The sequence below is a fragment of the Puma concolor genome, chromosome A1, assembly GCF_028749965.1.
Source record: "Puma concolor isolate L17-30 chromosome A1, mPumCon1.1.hap2, whole genome shotgun sequence".
In the NCBI taxonomy this organism is placed as follows: domain Eukaryota; kingdom Metazoa; phylum Chordata; class Mammalia; order Carnivora; family Felidae; genus Puma; species Puma concolor.
In genome coordinates, this window is record NC_141667.1 from 140,582,537 (window position 1) to 140,605,796 (window position 23,260).

General features: G+C 39.7%; 1 protein-coding gene across 1 annotated transcript in view; it reads right to left on the bottom strand.

The window, feature by feature from the left end:
- Positions 1–23,260, bottom strand: part of ZNF475 (zinc finger protein 475) — an 84,048-nt gene that overhangs the window by 50,414 nt on the left and 10,374 nt on the right. The window contains exon 3 of the mRNA XM_086705566.1: positions 8,753–8,944. The gene's annotated coding sequence lies outside the window, so the exon portion shown is untranslated. The remainder of the gene's footprint in view (positions 1–8,752; positions 8,945–23,260) is intronic.

Sequence of the window (23,260 nt, forward strand, 5' to 3'; positions counted from 1 at the left end):
AGATTTAACATCGCTGAACATAAAGAAAATCCTACTCCCGTCAGTCACTTAAAGAAATAGATGCATATCTTTTTATCAAACTAAGAAGTCTGGAGGTCATCGGAAGCTCAACAAGACCGCTGATGGTCTTGGCTTTTCCCTCAAGGACAAAACTATTGCACTAGTGCTACAGTATTATTTAAATCATGTCATTCTCCTCTCTTCCTACAGAATGGATAGACCAAGCGTAGGGTCCCCAGTCCTAGGGTCTAGGAGAGCTCTTTCCCTATATGGGTTTTCTATGATGGCTGTGGTTACCCCAGCTCCCAGAAGAACTCCATCAGAGAACTCCATCAGCTTCCGTCCATGGGAGACCATTAAGAGACATCATGAAGACCCTCTTAGTCTCTCCTCTTTTCCCTTTCCTGACTTTGCATGCCCAGAAGTGCTCTCCAGAAAGGCTATTCCACTAAAAGACAAATTAGGCAAATTTGTCATGCCTTCTAAGCTTTTTATCTAAAAAGCTTTTCCCTTTTTCTCTGTCTTGAGAACTATGTTGTTACCCTGGATCTCAGGATGGGCAAGGGCAGCTGGGATATACTTAGCCAAATCCCCATTTGCTTTCAGTGAGCTTTGGCAATTTCTCAGTGCTTTACTTACCGCCCCCCCCCCCCACCACTGTTCTTCCTAGAAGCTTCCATTTAAATGGTTTAAGCTGGTTTTCATTTATTTGTTCATTCCATAGTGTTCCTAGTTTTCTGACTTTTCAAATACTAAGATCTTATAGACCACATTTATACAAAAAGATAGAACAGGCTGACTTATCTCAAGATGCTGTGGAGTCAATATTTGAAGATGCAGAGATTTAGAACCTGTCCTGTGTACATCATGTAGAATAATGACGATTTTAGGCTACAAATCTTGGTCCTTTTTGGTTAGTTATAAAATTCTAGTTATAAAATTAACATTGAAATAGATGCCATCACATTAAAGATAATTAAATTGTTGGTGAATCACAAAAGACCTTATTTTATTTAGGAAAGCAATGGACAGTGTCCAGTTAAGTAATTTTAGCTGGAACAGTATTCCAACGCTACTTATCAATAAGCTTCTCCTGGGAGTCTCTGTTGAAAATTTATTTGGAAATTTCTTGTCCCCCAGAAATATGTTAATAGCTAAAATAATTAAACTCCACTTGACATAGTATTTGACATAGGAAACAGGCTATGAAGAGGAAAATATGGTTTTAATTTTTGTTGATCAAAATGTCATGTGTTTCATATATAGGATGGTTCGCTTGGAACTGAGTAGGTAAAGCAATCCAAGATTTATCTTACTCTAATGTTGCATAATCATTTGGTATTTTTGAGGGAAAATGCCATGAAATGATTCAAGTAATGTAAACTTTAATTTCTTATTACACATTTATGATTTTAAAATGATCCATAATGTAAATAGTTTTTCACAAATTAAATATACATATTTCTGTCCTTCCAATGAACATATATACTTGCTTAACAAGAGGTTGGAATTTTATTAGCTATATTTATTATCACATCACTGAGCGCTGTGCTTCCAAATGCTCACACACAAGAACATAGACACACATACACACACGCACACACACATCTCTACACATATTCTTTCTAGGTCAGAGAATATATTGAGAATCATTGTCAGAATCTTCACTTAGCAATGAATCCATGCCAGGATCCATCTAACACTTATTTGGTAATGATATGCTGGACTGTAACCAGGTCAGATGGTACTAATAAGGACAATTATTGGCTGGAAATTGAATTCTGACTCCATCTCCAATTGTTTATTTCTTCTCCCATCCTCATTACTTCTCAGTTTGTTCTTTGTTCATTTCACAGTAATTCTACTAAAATAACCTTTGATTGTATCTTTTGCATTGGAGGAAGTCCCAGTGGTGGGGAGTTCAGCCTGAAATGATCACGAGGGTGTTTTCCTTTGCCCCAGCTCTCCAACTAGGTTCTCGATCTTAGTGTGGACTTGCATGGGCTATAAGGGGTCGGGGAGAAGAGAGTAAGAGGAAGGGTAAAAGGCACGACCTTAGTAGACACTAGAACAACACTTAGCATTTCTTTATTCCCCGTATGATCGTCTAATAATGATTTGGCAGAAAAATAAACATCGTTTCCCACTCTGCTCATCTTCTTAACACTTTCTGCTCACTTTTCTCGCCTCCTATTGTCTCTCTCTGCCTTTTACATCTTCATGCACCTCCTTTCCTACATTCCTTTACACCAGTGTCACATCAAAGTTCTACCCCTTGGATACTGGATAACCCTTTGTGAGATTATATTAATTCACATGGAAACGTTTCCACATCTCTCGTCGATATGGCTAGGTATTAAGTTCACTGCCAGACAGGTGAACGGATGTGCCTCAGTGGCAATGGGTCAGTAGTTGGTGAACAGCGGTAGTTGGTGAACAACCACCCTGTGCTTCTATTTTTCAGAACAGTCATATTTGACTCCTTAAATCACAAAACAGATCCTAAACCTCTCTAGATTGAATGTTCCATGGTTGTCCCACTACTGTCAAGACAAATTCCAAACTCTTGGCCGCGAAGACTCTCTGTGACCTGGTTGTTCTCGAAGTCTCTGATTGGTCTCTCTTTACTCTCTCCTGCCAGTGCTGGCTTTATCCACGCTCACCTTTCAGGTGCTCAAAGGATCCAAACTCCTTCTCACTCCAGGGTAGGTTAGGGGAGGGATTGGAAAGGGGCATTGCACATCCTCTTGCAAATGTCTGGAATCTTCCCCCAGTTCTTTGTAAAGTTTTCTCACATTTTCTCTATTTACATATTGTCAATTCAAAGAGATCCTTCCTGAGGCACTTGGGTGGCTCAGTCAGGTAAGCATCGACTTCGGCTCAGGTCATTTGTTCAAGCCCCACATCGGGCTCTCTGCTGTCAGTGCAGAGCCTGCTTCAGATCCTCTGTTCCCCTCTCTCTGCCCCTATCTTGCTCGCATGCTGTCTCTCTCTCTCTTTTAAAAATAAATAAACTTAAAAGAAAAACAGGGGTGCCTGGGTGGCTCAGTTGGTTAAGCGTCTAACTTTGGCTTAGGGCATGATCTTGTGATTCGGGAGTTCAAGCCCTGCATTGGGCTCTGTGCTGACAGCTCTGAGCCTGGAGCCTGCTTCAGATTCTGTGTCTCCCTCTCTCTCTGCCCCAACCCCACTCACCCTCTGTCCCTCTCTCTCTCTCTCTCTCAAATATAAATAAACATTTTAAAAAATTTAAGTAAAAACAAAACAAAAAACAAAGAGATCCTTCCTGACTACACCTTTTCCAATAATTTTTCTCTCTTTCTCAAACACACATACTGACACACACATGCACACCCCCCCCCCACATGCAGAGATACACATGAGCACATACATGCATATACATACACACAGAATACACACGCATGCACACGTGTACCTCTGCCCCCATCTTCGACACAGATACCACCATAGTGACATTGTTCTTTATTTTCTTCAAAGCACTTACTATATTTTTGTATTATTTACTTGTACAGTCTTTGTCTCCTTCACTTGAATGTAAACTCCAAGACATTAGGGACTTGTTTTCTCCCTACACAGTTATATTCCTGGCGCTAGGCACATAGTAGGTGCCAACAAAATAAACTGAATGCTGAACGAGCTGAATGAAATTAGCTTGATTTTATATTAAAACTTTAAAATAAAATTTTAAACAGAAACAAACCTATTTAAATAGAGGGGTGAAAATACAATTAACAGGAACTTTGGAAAGGAAGGGCTAACAGCCAGCTTTGTGGTATTTTCTCAAGTCTTGGAGATACCTGGGCCTCTAAACCTTGTTCCTTGTAATCCTCAAGGAATTAGGAATTGGTATTCTAGCTTTAGAAGTATAACTCTACCGAATCCAAGGGAAATGAGAATCCAGCCAAGGACTATGTACTGGACCAAGCCCTCATGGCAAAGACTATTTCTTAACTAATGAGCAACAACATCGATGGCTCGGATCTTCCCCCAAGAATGGAGATAGACAGATACATAGATAGATAGATAGATAGATAGATAGATAGATAGACAGACAGCTGATATATGACTAGCGAGATCAGGTACTGGGTGCTGTATGATTAGGCAGAAAGCTGAAGAAAGATCTGACAATTTGGCTTTCCTGAGCTGAGCTCATTTATATGTGGTCTCTCTTGATCACATGCATTCTGAGTGCAGATGACTTTCAAACTTTAATTATTCTCCTTGGAAGTCATATTTCTTTAGAAGAGAATTACAGACTATGGGGCACTCAGAGGAAGAAAAGTTCCAAAGCCAACTGTTTAAAAGCCAGAGGCCTTTAAAGGCCAATGTATGAAATTGGAAGGTATTTCATCAGAAATGAAGATTAGACAAGGGTCAGAAAACTACAGCTCACTAGCCAAATTTGGCCAGCTGTCTACTTCTTTTTGTAAATAAGGGTTTACTGGACCAGAGTCATGCTTATTCATTTACGTGTTTAACTTTGGCTCTGTTTGCCCCACAACTGCAGAGCATATGGCCTAAAAGGCCTAAATTATTTACTATCTGGGCATTTAATAGGAAAACTTTGAGCACTCCTGAATTAGAGCATACAAATGGACTCCATTTTATTTTAACAGTGAAACATCCAACCATGAATCAATGTGAATTCACAAAAGAGCACTCAGTGCAGCCAGAACTCTACCAAGTTCTGCTTGTGTAGGACTGCATCAGACTCCTTGTAGCATCTTCTCTCAAAAAAACCTCTCGCCCACACTGCACTCTGGATGTTCTATTTGCAGCTTGCCATTGCTTTCCACCTCTCAAGAGCTTGCTTCCCGTACATTCTCCCTCCCTGCTGCCCCAACATGGTGTGTGTTATGTGTAGTGCCATACTTGTATGCTATGATATTTAGGAAATGCTGCTGTGTTTTTAAGACTCCACAGGAGGGTCGCCTGGGTGGATCAGTCGGTTGGGTGACCGACTTCGGCTCAGGTCATGATCTCACAGCTCGTGAGTTTGAGCCCCACGTTGGGCTCTGTGCTGACAGCTCGGAACCTGGAGCCTGCTTCGGATACCGTGTCTCCCTCTCTCTGTCCGTCCCCTGCTCACACACTGTCTCTCTCTGACTCTTACGAAAATAAACATTAAAAAAAAAAAAAAAGACTCCACAGGAATCATCACCTGCTTCCTCAGGAAGTGTGTTCTGGAACTGTTTGCATTCTTCACTACTTACAGTTTTGTTTTGTTTTGCTTTGTTTTTTAGAATTGCATATGTTCTTGAAAATCTTTCATTCACCAGAGAAGCTGGGGAAATTATTTAGATGATACTAGATAGAGCTGTATTAAGGTCCAGTCTGCAAAGAAATTTCTCTTAGAAATCATATATGAAATTCTAATTCTAAAATAAGCTGAAAAATGCAAATGACAGAAATGAGAGCTTACAATCTGAGGCCCAGAGGAATGGATATATTTTGACAGTGACAGCACATCTGGAAAACCTGAGGAAATGATGTACCTTTGTAAACACTTGAGTGTTGATACTTTTCTGTCAATTCATAGGAATGTATGAAGACATTTAATCTGATGTTTATTTTACCAAAGATTTTTTTCACTGTAATTATAATTATAAATATGCTGTTAAATAGGCAATAGAATGGAGATTATAAATAATGCTTCCTTGCAAAACTTATGAACTTATGAAATATTCTCCTTCCATCTTTTCTTGTCCAAAACAGTACCTAGAATATAGTAGACACTCAACAAATTATTGAATGAATGAATGAAAATTAAGGTCATGTATCATTTGGTATAAATGCATTGGAAAAAAAATCTATATTTGTCTGGGATTATCATTCTTAAATACATTTCTGACTGGATATTTTTTGTTTTTTGTTTTTTGTTTTTGTTAAAGAATCACTTAAAATCAGATTATTTCCAAGGGAAACATTTGTACAGCATGCAAGAAAAAAAATGTGTAACCTAATTCAAACTCCTGTGCATACTTCCACTGGCAAGAAGTCATGGAAGGACTCCACTTATATATTTGTTTTTAGTATGTGCTGCACTGCTTATAAGCCAAGAGGAGCTGGCTTATTAAAAATTAACAATGCCAATAAAGACAGATAAATGGGCTCATGTAACAGAAGAGAGTCGATAAATATATGGTTGGTTCACATATGCAGTCAATTGATTTTTGACAAAGATGCTAAGGCAATTTATGGAGGGAGGAAAATCTTTTAAACAAAAGGTGGTGGAACATTTGGATACATGTCAGGGAAAAGCTAATATCAGCTCTTTACTTTTACCACACATGAAACTTAAATCAAAATGGCTCAGAGAACTAAATATAAAAATTATAATATATGAAATGTACAAGTATAAAAGCTATAAAGCTTCTAGAAGAAAGCAATTAGGAGAATATCTTCATGACCTCGATAGATACAAAGATTTCTTAGACAAAACATAGAAGAGCACTAAACTTAAAAGAAACAGCATTCAAAGTTTTCTTTCATATAAATTAGAAACTTCTGCTCTTTAAAAACCACCATTGAGAAAGTTAAAAGCCAAGCTACAGATTGGAAAGAAATGTTTATGAGACATATATTTGAAAAGGATTTATATCACATATATATGATATATATACACACACATACATATGTACATGTATCTATGAACAAATTTATATCACATATATATGATATATATACACACACATACATAATATATGTACATGTATCTATGAACAAATTTCAAACAACCCAATTTTTTAAAATGGGCGAAAGCTTTGAACAAACTCTGCACAACAGAAAAAGTGTACATAGTCCATACGTTCATGAAGTAAATTCAACATCATTAACTGTCAGTCATTAGCAAAATGCAAACTAAAACCAGAAATACTACACAATAGGATGGCTAAAATTAGAAAGGTTGTTAACACTAAGTGTTAGTGTTAGTGGTAAACGGAAATACCAGAACTCCCTTACATGCTTGGGAAGGCTTGTGAAATACATAAAGACTCTGGAGAACAGTTTGGCAGAATCTCACAAAGTTGAGCCTACACCTACTTACTGACATGGACATTTGTCCCTAAATAATTACCCAAGAGAAGTGAAAACATATGTCCACAAAAGACATGTACAAATGTTTAAAGCAGCTTCTGCTCTTAATGGTGAAAAATTTAAGAAACCACACAAGTGTACGTCGACAGGTAAGCAAGTAAACAAATTATGGAATATTCACACAGCAGAGTATTACCCTGCAATATTACCCTATAATATTACCCTAAAATATTACATGAAACCCTAGAATGGGCAAAGCTGATCTGCAAGTGGCAGAAAATAGATTGGTGATTGCTCGCAGGTGGACAGATGGGTGGGTGGAGACTGCACTACAAACATTAATGGACGTGTTCTCATACTGATATAATTGGTGGGTGGATGGATGTAATCATTTGTCACAACTCCTCAAACTGTGTACTTAAAATGTGCACATATTACTGGATGTGAGTTACACATTGGTAAAGATGGTATAAACAAGAAAGGAAGTCTCTAAAAGGAACAAAGAATGCGAACTTAATAAAAGCAAAATACCAGTCTCCAACCAAGCTCACGTAAAAATGCTCAGCTTCATTAGTCGGGGAAACGCAAATGATAACCACAGCGACATATCATTTCCCCATTATAAAGTTAAACATACATCTACTTCAATTTCTATCCTAGGTCTGAACCTAAGAAACAGGAGAATATATGTCTACCAAAACACTTGTGCGAGAATGGATATAGCAACTTTAGTTATAGGAAACCCAAGCTAGAAATAAGCCAAATATTAACGAATAGGAGAATAGGTAAACAAATGCGGAATAATCCTATAATGTATTAACACTCCCCTATAAAAAGAATTGAACCAGTAATACACATAGAAATATGGGATGATCTCAAAAACATTCCACTGAGTCTAAGAAGTTAGATTCAAGAATACACACCATGTGAGTCTATTCATATGAAGTTCATGGACAGCCAAATCATTCTCTAGTGATAGATATCAGAACATGGGTGCTCACAGAAAGATGATTGACTGGAAAGGATATGAAGAAACTTTCTGGGGATAGAAATGTCCTGTTTCTTGATTAAGGTGATGGTTTACATGGTTATATATATATATATTTGTTGAACCCACTGACTTTGGAACTTGAATTTAAGAACTTAAGATTAGTTACATTTCTCCATGTACATTTCATCTCAATAAAAAAATCTGCCAAATCAGTTGAGTAACTATAGCCTTTATCACCCCTTTTTCTTTCAAGGGTAATTTGGTTAATACACATATAATCCTAGATTAACATAAAACATATTTTTTCTACCTTTCTTTGAAGAAAATTATTTTTAAATAATTACAGGTTTAAATACTATTATTGCTTCCAATGGAATTTGGTTCTCTTTTAGCCACTAAAATCTGTAATCCATAGCCAGCATCATCCAATAAAGTAAAATGATATTTGTTATTTTGTGTAGCAGTACTTGTTTTTTTTATTCAATGATTATTTTATTTTAGATTCCTTTTCTCTAGTGAGAAAGTATTTGCTTTTTCACTAGAGAATAACAGTGAGTATAACAGTGAGTATAACAGTGAGACATAAGTGGAGATCAGGATTACCTAAAATAAGAATCTATTATTAGTTGAAAGGTATGGTTGGAGACTGATTGATTTGTTAGACAACAGAGAAAAAGCATGCCTTCCCAGAGAGAGCCTCACCTTGTAATATTCGTTTTCACCTTTCTACTGCAGCTTTTAGCACGGCCAGCTGAGCCCCTCAGGGAGGGGGCTGGTGGAAACTGGCAGAATTAGCTCCAGGATTCACATTCCCTCTTGCAAGAATTCTTACAGTGTGTGCAGCTGCTTGAAAGGGGAGCCCCAGCCTTTGTCGCCTAGAGGTATCCTGGCAACCTGTCAACAAAAGGGATACGACTGAGTTCTCTAGTAACGGATTGGAAAGATCCACAACAAGGGGTGAAGGAACTTGGAAACCAACAATAAAATAGGTATGGATTTCAGCTTTCTTTTAAGGTGACTCCAGGAACTTTACCAATGGACTAAGCATCCAACAAGGAGAGAGGTGCATGAATTGAAGTCACAAGGCTCTTCTTAGAGTGGGACTGCAGTGGAAACTTTTTTTTTCCAAGGAGGAAGAAACAAAATTTACTGATTATCTTACTGATCTTTTCTAAGGTCTTTAAAAAGCATCATGTATACTGAGGAAGCTTGGGCTCTTAAAGACAGAGATGGATATTCTCCAAATACGGCTCTCAAAGAGTACATGTAGAAGGACATATAAGATGTAAAAGTTATGGGTAGTTTATTTTCTAATGTGTCCTAAGTTATAGCGAACAACTTTATTTTTTTAATGTTTATTTATTTTTGAGAGACAGAGAGAGAGAGAGAGAACGAGTGAGGAAAGGCAGAGAGAGAGAGGGAGAGAGAGAATCCCAAGCAGACTTCATGCTGTGAGTGCAGAGCCCAACACTGGGCTCGAACTCACAAACCGTGAGATCATGACCTGAACTGAAATCAAGAGTTAGACACTTAAGCAGCTGAGTTACCCAGATGCCACTATAGCAAACAACTTTAAAAACATTTTAGAATGTATCTGAAAGAATTATTTGTTTAAGCCCCGTATTTAAAAATACTCTGAGACATTAAGCTAATTGTGGTACATTCCTATGATGAAATAGTCTGTACGCACTAAAGTTCAGGAGGTAAAACAGTTTATAAATACGGGAAAAGGCTGCTGTATATTTTTGAAAAGATAAGCTGAAAAACAGAAGAAATACTACAATCTCATAAAACTCTGTGCATGTGTGTGCACAGTCACATGCTTGACTCAAAGAACAGACACCCAAATGTTAACTGTAGTAGTAACTGGATAATGATGTTGGAAATATTCTGCTAAACGTTCCTTAAGAGTAGGAGTTGGGGGGGAAAACCCTAACCTCTAAGATTCTAAAACACTCTCCCTTACCCCCAGATAACTGAAATAAAATATATAGGTAATTCACAGGACTGTGAATTCTGTTGAAGTGACTTCATACCACATCTAAAGACCCTGCTGGATAATGCAGTCCCACATTCTAACATCTATAATGCTCTAAAGATGAATATATATATATTCATATATATGCATCTACACACACACACACACACACACACACACACACACATATATATATATACACACACACACACATACTCTACAGAGATTTAATGATATTTCAATTACACTATCACATTAAACTTCATACCACATCTAAAGACCCTGTGGATAATGAAGTTCCACATTCTAACAACTATAATGCTCTAAAGATGAATATATATATACATATATATATACACATTCATATATATATATATACATTCATATATATACATATATTCATATATTCATATATATGTATGTACAAATACATATATACACACACACATACTCTACAGAGATTTAATGCTATTTCAATTATACTATCACATAAAATAATTCCAACTGGGATGTTTTTCTTCTGAAACCTTTCATAAAATGCCACAGATAAGTGATAAAGCATGCCTAAAAGGACTTAAGAGCTGCTCTAAGAGTGAGTGAAAGAAAACTTAGTTTTACTAATTTATTGAAAGTTTATTTACTTATTTTGAGACAGACAGAGCATGGAGGAGGGACAGAGAGAGAGGGAGACAGAGGATCCCAAGCAGACTCCAGACTGTCAGTGCAGAGCCCAACCCAGGGCTCGATCTCATGAACTGTAAGATCAAGACCTGAGCTGAAACCAAGAGTCAGTTGCTTACCTGACTGAGCCACCCAGGCGCCCCAAGAAAACTTGGTTTTACATTGGCTTTTTCCTAATTTGTAGGTCCCTAGTTAACCTATTTTGTACTTTACTCAAACTCCATGTTTTCCCGGCCCTATTGTGAGCTCAATGAGATATTTCTAAAGAAATTGCCCAATAAATAAACACCGTCCCAAATGCACACACAGGATCCCATTCAGTGGCCAGGTATTTGGGCCAGATGGCAGGAGAACAGATGGGAAACGCTGGCCTAGGGCAGGACAGCCCCGGGAAAACATGGAGAGCAGATACTGCCATGCTTAAATAGGGCAAAGAGTTCTTGATCTGGACTGGAGACACTGCTCTCCCGAGGACCGGAGACAACAGCTTCCCCAGCAGTGGGCACATGTGTTAGCTGGGCAGCTAACAGCGTTCACAGCCCTCTCTTCCCCGGTGGGGTTGTGAGCTGCTAGCTGCTTTTCTGTATTTATCAGAGCTGCTCCTGAAACTGGCCTCGGAGGAGACTTTGTTTTCTTGCAAATTCTGGACCCATTTGAAATTCATGGGTTTATAGTTTCAGCTTAAACCGAACTTCCTGGTGTTCAAATCCATTTCATCTTGGCAAAACAGTCCTTCCCAGTCTCTCTGTCTCTCTCTTTCTCTGCCTTTTAAAGGGACCAACACTTTTAAGCAGCTTACACTTCAACAACAACAACAACAACAAAACCAAGCTCAAAGGGCATCTTGGACATCAAATAGCTCTTACAACACAACCTTTTGATGACTAGAGTGTAAATGAAGCAGAAACATATGGATTCCATTTCCCATAAATCACCCACGGTCCTTAAAGAAAAAAATCAAGGGAGAATGTACTCAGCACGACGTAGTCTGTTTGCTCGAACCTAAAACATCTGAAGAATACTTGGAGGCTGATGAATCCAAAATATTTACTCATCCCTATTTATAACATCAGGGAGGAAAGCCCTTGATTCGTGGCAACAGCTAAAGTGCTCACATGTACAGAGTGGACAAAGAGCACCGAGCGTAAGCTTCAAGGTAACTGGGTTCATTTTCTTTTCCCTCTCCAGATACTCAACTCAACATCAGATCAAAGACATTGAAGCCCTTACTTACACAGGCTTAGTGTGGCTTGGTATTGTGTGAGTTCTTCTCACCTTAAACAGTTGAGAGTTATTTCAAACTATTTGCTGTTGAGTCATGTTGGTGTCACCGTAGGATGACGCCAGGCTCCACCCATAATCTAGATCTGACCCCTTGTGGCAACAGCCCCACCACAAGGAATTCTGGCTTATGTTCCCTTCATAAAATCACAGCTGTTGTGCCTGCACAAGCCCCTGATGTTTTCATTAAAGGAATAAATCATGGGTGATTTTTATGGAGGAGAAATATCGCTCCTTGCCGGCATCTCTGATGGTCCTGATGTCCCTTTGTTGACACAAAGTCCCAGTCTTCCACTGAAAGCTACCTATAATGCTTTTGAATACTTCATTCTTGGAACTGGACAGGGGGGCTACATTATGCATGCAGGATTTTTTTTTTTTTTTAATGACAGCAGCAGGAGCTCAAACGGGACATTTGTGAAGTTTGGCAAAATAGGGCCACTGGGTATCTTGTTCTTTTCTATCCAGTCATTGTTGACTTTTTGCCTAACTCAAAAATAGCACATGCCTCTCATCTCAAACCCTTCAACAACCCCACAAGGTAAATCACTGGTTTCCTTGTTTTACAGGTGAGGAAAAGGGTTTAGAAGCTTTAAGTGACTTGCAGGCTAATCCAAAACAAACCTGAGAATGAAATTGTATGTCTTTCTGGTGCTCGATGATTCCTTTTCCACTGCCTCCTTCAAGACCTGGCGGCCAGAAAGCCATAGAGTATAGGCTGACCTCAAAAGGCAGAGTCGCTTTCCAAGATATGCCTACTGTCATCAGAAAAGACTCTGCATAAGTTGAGTTTTACATACTGCATTGACTTTGAAAAGGTCTACATTTAAACATTTGCAGAAAGTGTCCTGTGGTAGATTAGAAAGAAAGGGTGGGGGATGTGCTTTAAATATAGACTTTTAAAACTAAAAAAAAAAAAAAAAAGTATTTGACGCACCGGAGTCTTGCCCAACACATCTTAAATTCCTGAGGACTCTTTGCCCCCGACAGTGTTGCTTACCCTTGTTTTCATTATTGTTCTCTCTCCAAGTCATTATATATATATTTTTTGCTAATTACCCCCCAAGTAGGAAATTTTAATACCACAGATAAACTTTATGTCTGATTATGTATTATGGCCCCTTGGTAGACCATAAACCAATATATTATCTAAAATTATGTCACCCCCAAAGCCAATTTATACCGCCTCTGTGGAATGCATGCTTGAGGGACATACATCCAAGGAAATGACAGTGTTGGCCTCTGGTAATCTATGGTCAAGCTGATACACAGAAAAAGAGACCAAGAGGACACAGAAACCATGGAAACCTTCCCAAACTTCCAAAACAAAAAGCACAGCAAATCATCCTTCAACTGTGTTCAAGAGAAAAGTGGATTTGTTTGCGAAGGCCAACGAGGGTATGGTATTTTCTGTGCACTTGAGCGGTTTATCATAGAACCAGAACTCTTGGAGCTGAAGTGGGCTTTAAAATAGCCTTCAGTTCTGCCAACTGTCTTCAGGCAAAAATACATAATTGGTCTGACTTTTTTAAATGGATGAGGCAGAGGACATTTATTTATTTATGTGTCACAGATTTCAAACTCAGACTCTGAGAATAAAAAAAAAAAAAGGTCCAAGGACTCTCTTGCTTTATCCTTGGCATAATAAAAAACATTTCCAGGGGTGGAGAGAAGGCTTTCTTTCTTTTGATCTCCCTTCCTATGGACGGGGGATTTTTTTCAGTATTCTATCTAAGTGTCCACCGATAGTAAAATATTTTGGGTATACTGTGTTGTAAATCCTCCTCTTGCAGACACCTGAGATGCTAGGTTTTAAATATTTGCTGTGAATCGGGACAACTCTTCACAAATTCTGGCTCTCCAAGCTATTCTGGCACATCTGTTCATCTTGCTTCTTTTCCTCTTTTTCAACACCCACTAAACTCAGCCAAACGCAGAACATGTACATAGCAGGTTCCCAGCAAATTTTTACCCACTAAGCGGGGCACCCACCTTTTGTGTTGCTGAAAATGATGATGCGGCTTGCTTAAAGATAATGCAAAGTTACAAGATGTTAAGACCAGATTAATCCTTAAAGTTTTCTACTTACTGTACTATAAACATTTTGAAATAATTTTGCCTCTCTTTTCAGAGAATGGGCAGAGGTCCAATGCCTTATGGCATGCAAGCAATAAATGTTTAATAAATACTTAATCACCAGTTTATTGCCCACAGATTTCCAAAGCTGGTTTAAATTAGAGTGTTCATGGCTGATAACAGTCTAATATTTTACCTTTCCATGGGCATTTTATGAAGGGCATTTTAGTCTCTTAATTGAAAACAGTAAGTTATAAAGGGGATTCCCTCTTATTCTTTCCATAGATGTCAGAGAGAGAGAGAAGTATTTCTTCCCTGGTAGTTGGCTTCCCTGGTTAGTCCTATCTCTCTAGCACCTTTGATTTCTTCCATTCTACTGTCTTCTTCCCCTCAGACTTCAGAGAGGTAATAAGCCATGCACACACACTCTTCTTGATAAAGAGTGGTCCAAGTCAATGCCTCCCTTCTCATAGCATCCTTCCGTTTTTATGCCTTCATGGCCAATCATTTGGTTTCTATCCCTTCCTCTCCCTGAAGCATTTTCTTAGCACATCATCAGTGGCATCCCAATGAACTCATCCAAGGGTTTTTCCACTTTCCATCACCCTCAGTCACATTGACGTATTTAACATGGTCACCTTCCCACCCGTTAGAAATTCTCTCCTCTTAACCACCCTACTGATTACAAAAAAAGTACACATTCCTCAGACTAACTTTAAGATGTGATGAATATAAATATAATCCAGTAAAGAGGTGAAGAGCCCAAAGCCTCACTCACAGCCCACAGTTCCTGGTGTGAGGTTGTGGGTCACCACCCTGGATGAGTCGACAGAGACATGGTAGCCAGGCAGCTGGCATAAGGTCTATATTCTGAGACCTAGAAAGCAAGAAGAGAGGTACCTCTTGTTGTGTGCCACATCTTGTGCCTGGTAATAGTTGTCCCTCTGCTATGATAGGATGCAGTTTTCTGTCCCTCTTCACTCCTCGATATCCTGCAGATCTGTGCTAAGTCAGAAACTTGGGTAGAATGATAATTCATGAAAGCTTTATCAAGGAATAGGTCAATGTCAGGAAGACCAACTTTGTTTGCCTTGCAAAGGCTCATCACGGTACAGGCAGACCATCCCTTCAGACCAACCTATAAGCTTTCAGAGTACAGCAGACCATGTCCCCCGTACCCTAGCAAGGTACATAATGAAGATAGATTGAGGGTACAATGTAAGGGGCACCAGGAAAAGACAACATTGTCCAGACACCAACCCTAGTCTGGCTATATGAACCAAAATAAAACTTGAGAGAAAACTCACTCTCTGAATTGGTACTTCTCAATGGGGGATGATTCCTCCTGGTACCTCAGGGACATTTGGCAATGTCCAGAGTGATTCTGGGTTGTCACATATGTGGTTGTGGGAGTGCTACTGGCATCTAGTGGGTAGAGACCAGGGATGCAGCTGAACATATCCTACAAAGCACAATGCAGCCCTCCACAGTAAGGAATCATCTGGTGTGAATGGTCAATAGGGCCAAGGTTGAGCCTTGTGCACTAAACAATCTGCATGCTCAAATAAGAATGCTTTCTTTGCAGAAGGCCAGGTCCATGGGCTCTTTTCAGACTCGTGGTGCATAACTAAGGGATTACATTACAAAAGAAGCAGCAGGCACAGAAAGCCTGAAGAGCTTAGTCATATTTCTGCAACCAATAAATGAAGCCACCTTGGAAATGTGAACATAGCCCCTGCCCGTCTGACCTCTTTCCCACATCACCTACCCAAGCAGCGAGGCAGCAGACATTGTGTTGTATGTGACTGAGTATAAAATCACTTCTGCACTGTAAAATTTAGTCAGTTACAGGAAGTGCAAGGATAGGGAGCTGAGATGGGTCTTCTGCCATGAAAGGTGTAATGGAATTAGAATGGGCAGGAATACAGCTAGGAACTGTCAAGTGTGGGCAAGCATGTACTTTGAAATACAGGGACAGAGCGTGGGGACAGGAAAATCTTAAGACAAGTTCAACTGGGCTGGTCAAGGGCAGCCATACCAAAATTCACTCCTAGATGAAGTATAGACTGTCAGCTGAGGCTCTTGAGGGGTGATGATCCCAGGGAGGTGAACATGGCTGTAACCAGTTTCACCTTTGAATGTGACCTGTTTGTTACATCCTGTAAGGCTTCAGCCACTATGCTTTTCCTGTCCCCACAGCCTGCACTCCAACTTCTCCCTCTCCTCCCTAATGCTCCTTCTCAGGGCAGCTACTCAAACACAACTATTGAATTAAAAAAAAAAAAAATTATTTATTTTTTTTAAATATTTTTTTTCAACGTTTATTTATTTTTGGGACAGAGAGAGACAGAGCATGAACGGGGGAGGGGCAGAGAGAGAGGGAGACACAGAATCGGAAACAGGCTCCAGGCTCTGAGCCATCAGCCCAGAGCCTGACGCAGGGCTCGAACTCACGGACCGCGAGATCGTGACCTGGCTGAAGTCAGACGCTTAACCGACTGCGCCACCAGGGCGCCCCCCCCAAAATTTTTTTTTAATGTTTATTTATTTTAAGAGAGAGAGGGAAGGAGACAGAACATGGGTGGGGGAGGGGCAGAGAGAGAGGGAGACACAGAATCCAAAGCAGGCTCCAGGCTTTCACCCGTCAGCACAGAGCCTGATACGCGCCTCGAACTCACAAACTGTGAGATCATGACCTGAGCCTAAGTCAGACGCTTAACCAACAGAGCCACCCAGGTGCTCCCTCACAACCATTGAATTTTGAACTTTTCGGCTAGTGAGGTACTGCCTGGGGTTCGTACTGTTAACAATGTAGTATCTCTCCAATATCAGACTCAAAATGAATACATTTATGTTCTATAGTTGTGGAGTCCCTGCTTTAACAGGCATTAGCCATGTCTATTGTCTAAATTTTATCCCTCTTCATTTTCGAAGAGTTGTCTAAGATTAGAGGGAGAAAACGACCCATCAAGTTTAATGTAAAGCCAAGAAGAATATGGTCTTTCTTTGCTCACTCTGCCGTTTGCTACTACATTCATTTTTTCAATGAGCAATACATATGTATGTGTGTAAACATGTACACACACACATAGGCAGTATGTATAGGTTCTCTTGAGTAGGAGATGCATATATATGAAAAATGAAAGAATATGCATGAAATAATAAATTTTTTTCCCACCTCTGACTCACCAGGTTCCCACTCCAAGACCTACCCCAGAAGCTACCTCTATTACTAGTTTCTTGTGCATCCTTCCAGAAAGCCTGTGCAAGGACAGACATATACCTATGTGTGAATACTGCCTCATGCCTACAGGCTGGTGCCCTTCCCATTCCTCTTTATGGTCATCTCAGCTTCTATTGCTCAAGATGAGCCATGACAAAACAGATGACACATTTGTGCTGTGGAAGGAAAACTCCGTGACTCAGATAGACACAAATTGTTCCATACACCTTTCATCCTCATTACCAGGTAACTTTGCCAAGGTCAAGTGGTGACATTCTGATTTACCACTAAGCAGACTGGACACAACTCACATTTGACGAGAATCTGAAACTCAAATACCAAAAAGAAAAAAATATATTTTCTTAAGGCTTCCCAATTTCGTAACTGAACTTGCTTTCCTTTTGCTTTGTTGAAAATATTATTTTCCTTTCAGTTCAATGGGCACAGTCTATCTGAAAGAAAAAAAACAGGACTCCCCCCAAGTCCCCAGTTCCTCACTAAATCCATTATATTTAAGATCCAGTTTCACCATATTCTTGAATTCTCCATTTAGCGTCTCCAACAAAGAGGACCAAGGAACCCCATTGTTTTTGCTAGCCAGATCGGGCTGAGCCAAATCCAGGTTCCAGGTACCAACTGCAAATTTGGCTCTCTATGCCTTTACCATTTACAAGGATCTGTATTCAGATAAATCAGGGATACATTTCTCTTGGCTCTTATGGAGACCCTTTTAAATAGTGACTTCAGCCCTCCTAAGGTTTTTTTGTACGGGTTGCCTGAAAGTGGACAATTTTCACAAGTTTGCTTTGGCACTGATGGCACGAATTTTTATTGAAACTCACAGTTGTTTTAGTGGGCACCTTAGTCTGCCAGCAGATCTCTGTAGGGGCCTCCCAGCCAATTCGATGAGAACTATGTGCACTTAAAACATGCCAAATGTTGTAAGAAGTGACACGTCCTCCAACTCTTTGATTGCCTGCATACGACCACTGGTTCATGTGTGCTTTTGTTTTAAGGACACTCTGTTGAGTGTGTCTGCAGCATTTGTGATATCAAACAGCTATTTCTATATTGAAGTTTACTCTGGTTTTTCCCTGCAGAAAAATCTGGTTCACGGTCTTTTGGTCTGGAGTTAGACTCCGTGTACTCTGTCGTATCAAAAAGGTAAGGCCACAGAAAAAAGAAGTTCATTGGGAGCATACATTTTCCATTGAGTTAAACAAATAAAGATTTGGTTGGAAGGAGATCGGAAGATAGCCTGAAACTATTCTCAAAATGCCCTTTAAGTCACCAGTGGGAAAGAGTGATGATGTAGGAGGCTTCAAATAAACATACAGAGGTATTTTGAGACAAAAAAGACATCTGTTGTTTTTATGCTGATATAGGTAAATCATCACATAATCACCAGGAAGTCAACCTGAAATTGGCTTAGATTGCCATCTACAAGGTACTTGCCCCAACACTGAGAAGTCTCCCCACATTTTTCCTTTATTTTCTGTTTTTTTCTATATTCCATTTTATCCTTGTGTTTTCTTACTTTGTGTCATTGGAAAGTTTTTTAGAATTTTACTTTATGAGGGGCGCCTGGGTGGCTCAGTTGGTTAAGTGACTGACTTTGGCTCAGATCATGATCTTGTGGTTCATGAGTTCAAGCCCCACATAGAGCTCTGTGCTGACAGCTTAGAGCCTGGAGCCTGCTTTGGATTCTCTGTCTCTCTCTGTCTCTCTCTCTCTGTCCTCCCCCCACTTTTGCTCCCTCTCTCTCTTAAAAGTAAATAAATATTTAAAAAATTAAAAAAAAAGAATTTTACTTTATGAAATAGTTAAGAAGCCTTAGCTTATTAATGGCTCGACCTTAAAATAGCAAAATTTTCATTTTTAAAATTAGGCCCAAATCCTCAAAGGCAGTTACTTCATCTTTATAAATAATGTTCTTAGTAAATTTTCACTAAGGCCAGAAAACCAATGCAAAGTGGAAAAAAAGATGTCTGTGAAAATAGATTTTTTTTAGCTGCTCTGGTGAAAAAATATTTTATACCAACTGAAAAAAAAAACCAGGTACTTTTACAATTTTCACCTTCCCTGCAATTATACAAGCTCTAATGTTTTTCCTTTGAATTCTCCTGGGTTACTCAGCACTCTTAAACCTCAAGATCGTAAAAACAAGAAACCTTTCCAAAATCACATGGGTAAAGTCTCAACCTGCTGTTAAAAATACTGCCGATGGGCCAGTGCTTCATTCTGTGGAAAGGTTTTCATAGTCTGTGTGATCGCAGAGAGCCTCAGGGAGCAGCAAGGAACTGTGGGGCGCATGGCGCTCTGTACTACCCTGTCCTTGGAGAAATACCATGGCAGCTCTCAGAAGGTGTCCCAAGATTGCCTACCTCACTTGCTCTTTCCTATTTCTTTTTTAAATGTTTATTTATTTTAAGAGAGACAAAGGGCACACACGTGTGTGGGGGGGGGAGGGTAGAGAAAGAAGGAGAGAGAATCCCAAGCAGCCTCCCTGCTCAGCATGGAGCCCAACAGGAGATTGATCCAAACACTGAGGGATCATGACCCGAGCAGATATCAAGAGTTGGATGCTTAACCAACTGAGCTACCCAGGCACCCCTGCTCTTTCCTATTTCTTAAAAAAAAAAGAAAAGAAAAGAAAAAAGAAAAAAAGAAAAAAATGATTACTATCCCATCCTCCCTTCCACGTGGGGAAAGTCATGTCATCAAGCTCTGGCTAAAAAGAAGTAAGAAAAAGTTCATTAGAGCAGTGCTTCTCAAGCTTGACTGTGTACACAAATCACCCGAGGATCCTAATATGCAGAATCTGAATCAGTAATCAGGATCGGGCTCGGGGCATTGCATTTTAATTAGTTGCTGGCTGAAGGATGAAGCTATGACCTGAAGACCACAATTTGAGTAGTAAAGAATTAGAGGGCTTTTGGCAAAGATTTTCTTCCTTGATTTTGACAGAAGTGCTCAAGGATAAAGCTGCTTCCTGTGCTTCCTCCAGCTTCCTGGTTTTGAATAGGATTTTAGAAGGATGTGAGTGTAGAGCTGTGTCAGCCATCTTGTATTGACAAGGAATGGAAGCCAATGCCGAGAACAGCCAAGGAGAAGGACAGAAGGCATCCAGGAATTTGATAATGTCATTATGTCGCTGAAGTTAAGTAATTTTGGAACTTCCTACCTCTAGACTTCTTATTTTACTGGTATAATAAATATCATGATGGTTTAAGTCATCGTTTGTCAGGCTGTCTGTTAATTGCAACCAAACAGTTCTTATTTATTATATGAATGAAGGTGATCCATTCAGGACTGGGTTTTGATCAATCAGCCCAGAGGCAGATCCCATCTTTTATAGCTCGTGGCCTGCAGAGAGTCACTGGGCCTGGGGAGTGGGAATTCTATGGGTGCAAGTCTTCTAGGAGTAGAGAACACTCAGGTGCTTCCAGAAAGAAAATTTACCCTGCAGATTGTAGCAACTTGGTTTCTATCCCCTGGCACAGAAGTAGGGAATAGGGGAATGTACAGATACAAAAGGTGCTGAAGTGTTTCTTCTACTGTCTTACTCTTCTAATGAAACTATTGTGAGGAATGAGAGCATCGGTTGTTTCCCATGGTTGGGCTCAGAAAGTGAAGTTAGCTGTTGAAGTTCATTGGCTCCCTGTAGTAATCAGGCTACAAACTTATCTTCTGTGAAAACAAAAGAACAGTAGGTACACTTAGATAGAAACTTATTTGTCTCATTTAACAGTCTGTGTGAAAATAATCCAAAACAGAGAAGCAGTTTTAGTGTCAAAGACTCAAGCTTCTTGTATCCTGTTGCCCAGTCATGATGGGGTTTCTGCCTCATGGTCTGAAGTGGCTGCTCCAGTTCCCCTCATTACATCTCTGATCCAACCAGCTGCAAGGGGAAAATAACAAATAGAAGACATGTGCCTCCCATTAAAAGCCATGTAAGCCTTTAAAGACCATTTGCCAGGTGAAACTCAAATTTTACTACTAAATAGAGAAATGAAGAATGCACTCTGCCACACACACCGGTCAACTGGCTCAGAGGGGTTGTGCCTGTCCTTCCACAACAGAGATTAAAAAAAAAAAAAAACAGCCCCAGATATTGTCCTTTTAGATGCATTGGTTTATTTGGACTACTACCAGTGCCAGAATAGAGGTAAAGATGATTCACAGCATAGCGCCCTTTCTGTCTGTCACTCTGGTCTAGCTACCATGGACCTCATATCTGTACTAAGAGACAGGACTATAATGAAAAAAAAATGAATAAAAACTAATACAAGTGAGATTTTTGGGGTTCCATGGCATTTCTATATCGACGCTAAAAGCATCCATAACAATGAGAAGGGGCATTTGTATTAACTGCAACACTAAGAGGTTTGGTTTAGGTGCCATTGCCCTTTACATGTGGCAGTGCATTTGTCTCAGCAATTGCAGTATGGTGGCAGGAACACTTCTAACGTGCACTTTTGAAAGAGCTGCTTCTTTGTTCATTGTCATTGCCATAGTGATCTGGAGCAAAAGAGATGATCACAGATGGCACATTGAAGTCAAAAGATTTGGCTGCAAAACACAGTAAGAGTTTCCTGAGAACTTTCAGGACTACTTTGGAAGAATGTGATGGATGCTGGCTTTTCCACATAACAAGGGGAGTGTAGAAAGAAAAATCCTGATTTGTAATTGTCCATTTTCATTCTTGCTTTGACTATTACAAGAATGTATTCTTCATTCAAAAGTCCTCACAATTCCACATCTCCCAATGATGGCTAAATCTGTATGGTTCAAGCCCATTTGATCCCATCTTCCACCGGTTAATGCTTCCATGATAGAGACATACATTACTCTCACTCCATTTTCATTGGTCAGAGTAAGTCATCATAAGTCACAAGAAGATAGGGAATGAAAGAACTACAACATATCCAGAAGGAAGAGAACCAGAATAGTCAAATGACTGCCATAGTACAGGGGATTGCAAGTATCGTATGATACGACTGGAAATACTAATCATGATCATGGCTGTAGCCAAATTGAAGCTAAATTACTCCACCTAATTTTGGTGCCAGCAATGAGGTGGGAAACAAAGGCAAAAGAAACATTTCCTTGCTACTTACAGCCCATTGATGAGTCTTTGAAACAGGAGAGTGACCTTCCTCTAGGAACTCAGCTGTTTTGATGTTAATACTTTGCTAAAGGCAAAAAGCAATCTTAGCTTAACATTACCCCAACCTCCAGGATCCTGTAACTCTCTTTTAATATACAGAAATTCCTTTGGGAACCTCCTTTATCTCTACCTACCAAGATATATGTTGGCAATCATCCTTCAAGTATATGGCCCACTGATAAACATCTGAAAGGTCTCATGGCTAAGTTTTTTTTTAGACAGTAATAAATGACATTTTCCAAACAATAGCTAGCTCCCTCAAGGTCCCGGAAACCCTGCTCCCAAAATTCCTTAAAGACTTACGTTATCTCTAATCTCCCAATCTAAAGTATATAATCAGTCACCTGTCATGACGTCAGTGCAGCTCTTTATGACAATGGGTCCTGTCCCTGTGCTTTCATAATACCACCTTTTTGCACTGAAGACACCTCAAGAATTCTTTCTTGACTGTTAGCTCCAAACCCCAACATTCCACATCAGTAAGTCATTAATCACTACTCTGCCCAGCTAGTGCAACTCTTCATGACTCCCTAAGATACAGGGTGTGCCTCCTGAGGCATGACCTAAGAGTATAAAGAAAACCATGATTCTATTGATCCACATTATGATGAGAAATTAGCCATGCAGCAAAAAAGGTCTCACATTGATGTTTTAAAAGAAGTTACATTTCCAAGGTATTTTCTACTTTCCTCTAGAATGGCTATGCCGGACAGGGCTGGGATTAGGAAAATTTGTGAGTAGGGTATGATTTGGAACTATTTCATCATCATTTTGGAGTTAAAATCTGTCCACTCTCCACCC